The 3,209-nt window shown below is 38.0% G+C and overlaps 1 protein-coding gene across 2 annotated transcripts in view; it reads left to right on the top strand.

Moving 5' to 3' along the window:
* The window catches only part of CELF4 (CUGBP, Elav-like family member 4), a 356,428-nt gene extending 353,628 nt beyond the window's left edge, over window positions 1-2,800 (top strand). The window contains exon 12 of one of the 2 annotated variants that reach the window (XM_006889207.1): window positions 2,167-2,800. The gene's annotated coding sequence lies outside the window, so the exon portion shown is untranslated. The remainder of the gene's footprint in view (window positions 1-2,166) is intronic. The other variant, XM_006889199.1, reaches the window with a different exon arrangement.
* Window positions 2,801-3,209: the final 409 nt, after the last annotated feature.

Raw genomic sequence — 3,209 nt, 5'->3', positions numbered from 1 at the left:
AAATTCCAACAACCCAACCAGGGCCAGTCAAATCCACCACAGTCTCGCGCTGAGCTAGGAATAAAGTTCACGTAATCACATGAGAGTGGAGAAAACAGTCCCCCATGCGTAAGTTCAAATCAACTCAAAGTTCACAATGTGACATGATGGCGTCATGTAACAAGGCTAAGAATCGGTTGCATGACAATTGCCGTCCAGTTTCGTGGAGGTGCTGTGATTGGAGCGTTTCTCTTGGATGTCGTATCAGTTGATGATTGGCCAGTCATGATCACACGTGCATTTTCTTGACTTTGTGCTGCCACGACCTTTTTTGCTGTGCTCATTTTCGTTTCGTACTTGGTGCTTGCAGTGGTTTTTACTTTCTGTTGTTTGGTTTTTCTTGTTCAGCGTTTTTTATGCTTCTCTAGATGTCACATAGAGAAAAAAAAAACCAAAACCAAAAGAACAACAACCAAAAAAAATTTAGTAAAAGTAAAGATGAATTCCTGAATTGTCAAACATGGGATCATTTAACTGTGCAAACCATTCAATTTTTTTTCTTAAAAATAAGGAAAACATCTTAAAAAAATATATCTATGCGTGGTTGATTTACTTGCACTTGAAAACATTGTGATTTTATTTTTTTTCTAGAAATTTGGGGGCCTTTTTCAATTGACACTTTCCTAGGTCTGATCTTTTTTCCAGTTAGGCTATTTTAAATCTCACTCTTAATGGAAAAACAAAACTAAAAAAAAAAAAAAAATTAAAACCAAAAATTTTTATAACAGAATGAGAATGATTAAAAAAACAAAAACAAAATCCTAGAGTTCAAAGCCAGAGGCCTCTGAGAGAGAGGGCCTGTTAACAATTGTAAGGTTTGTATTGTAGTCATTTCTGCTAAATTCAACTTGGGAAGGGGAGGTGCAGGGGCGGGGGGCTGGGGAGGGCTTTTTGGTTGGTCTGGAAAAAATAGTTTTGACAAAAGCCAAATGCACCTTTTTGTTTACAACTGAAAAAGGGTCCTTGACAAGTGTTTTATTTTATTTTATTTTATTATTATTTTCTTTGGTGTTGTAATTGTTTAGACTGCTGTGTACGGTTTGCTGTTTGTTGAATCAACAGTGTGAAAAACCTGCCAGCATGGATTGATATACGCATGACGTCGTCCCCTCAACTGGGGGCTTTGCAGTTCTAACTCTCTCGATGTAACCAGTCACCCCATGTATAAGTGGAAGCTGCTTGCTAGAATGGAGATGAGTCTCATTTGTTAATTCACAATGATTAAGCATTCTCCTTCTGATTCTAGTCAGATCATGATTTTTTTTTCTTTTCTTCTTAAAAAAGCAAAATAAAACACCAAAAAGCTACCATTAAGAACAAAACAGAGAACTTGTCCGAGTTAATTCCTTTAAGTTGAATAATGAAATCAGTTCTAACTTCTTTTTAGGTTCTCCCATTCATTCCCCCAAAATTTGGAATTTCTCTAAATTCCCTGGCATGTATGAGAAAATATTATGTGTGCGTGTGTGTATATATATATAGATATATATATGCATATACATACACACATATCCATGTATATCCACATATGTGCAGGTGAATATCTTCTACACATATATCCAGATATACATATATATACATAGCCTCGCAAATAGTTACTGACTTCAGGAAAGACATAGTTGGCTGGAAGCTGGGCAAGAATTCTGCAAAATTCATGTCACAGACCTGTTTTCTTCTTTTGGTCAAATGGGGGCGGACTAGGCTGGGTTGTTTGATTTTTGCTCTAGTGTTTGCTAGGCTTCTGTATACATATTGTATCTGGGCTAGGTCCCCTCACAGACAAGTGAATTATGAATTCCTATCCCGCAGCCCTAAATTTTTTCCTTAGATCTTAGCCGTCCTCGATCCAGAACTTTAAAGGCACCCAAATCGAGAATTGTTGGAACCACTAAAACTGTTAAAAACCATCACCACTAGTCTACCCATTGGTCTTCTGAACAGAATAGTAAATTTCATTTTTTAATTTATCATGATCATGACTAATTATCATAGTGGTCTCTTTCCCTCCCTTCCACCATCCCCCAGAACTCCCATCCTAAACCCCCCAGGGCAGGCTTCCTTTTGGTGTTTGATTGTATTCTGTAGTTCTCCTCTTGGCTTAATCAGCCCTGATTTTCTTCATTTTAGGGCAGGATGCTGAACGGGCTACATTAAAAATACAAACCTCTCTCTATATATATTTATAAATGAGAACTGTTGGATGACACCTTTGACATATCAGCCAAAATCAATCAAGCTGAAGACTCCAGACACTCTGTGACTGTAACATTTCTTCAAGGAAAGTATAGCGTCTATGGAGTTCAGAGGGCACGTGTTTGGGGAAAAAAATAAATTTACACATGACATAAAGACGAAGAGTACGAAGAAAAATGAGGAATGAAAAAAACAAAAACCACCAAAAAAAGGCAACTTTATAGACAAAAGAACATGAAACCAGACTGGGAGGCTGAAGGGCTGGGAACTGGGAAGAGATGCTGCCGACCGATCGCCGATCGCTGGGGCTTTGGCAGCCCATGGGCGCCTAAGAGGCAGGTTGGGGCAAGCGGTGTGGCGGGGCCTGGTCCCCAGGTGCGGCTGGGAGGCCGCCACTGACCATCTCTGCCATTCCTTTAGCTATTTAGGGACCAAAGGACCAAACTTTTTATCGCAGATGTTAGCTCTATGTCAAATAGAGGGGCAAATGGAGGGAATTCCTCCTTTCTGCCTCATAGCTGTTCTTGAAACAGCTTAGAGCGATTCTATGAAAAAATGTTATTAAAAAACTAAAAAAAAAAAAACAAACCACGAAAAAACAAAAAAAAAAAAAAGAAAAAATGCTTCAATGCTTTTAAAACAGCAAGATACTAGTTCTTTGATACTTCGAGAGGCGCTTTGATTACCCTCATTCAAGTCTAGGACACTTTCCTATGGTTTTCTGTATTATATGTCTGGATGGAGCTGTGAAGACAAACAAGACGACGAATATTTTGGAGAAAGCAGCAACAACAAAAAAATATGAAAACTCATCTAACTGTGAAGTGTGAGAAAACAAGGAGGGGAAAAAAGGACTTCGAAGGCAAGATAACTACTGTGGAAAAAGAAAAGTCTGTAAATGCTTCTAATTCTTTCCCCCTCTTAAAAAAAAAATCCTAATAGTTGTACAGAATTTTAAAAAAAAAAGAAAAAGTTTA

Source organism: Elephantulus edwardii, unplaced genomic scaffold, assembly GCF_000299155.1.
Source record: "Elephantulus edwardii isolate Elephantulus edwardi_28Jun2011 unplaced genomic scaffold, EleEdw1.0 scaffold00076, whole genome shotgun sequence".
NCBI lineage: Eukaryota > Metazoa > Chordata > Mammalia > Macroscelidea > Macroscelididae > Elephantulus > Elephantulus edwardii.
This window is presented reverse-complemented; position numbering and strand designations above follow the sequence as displayed.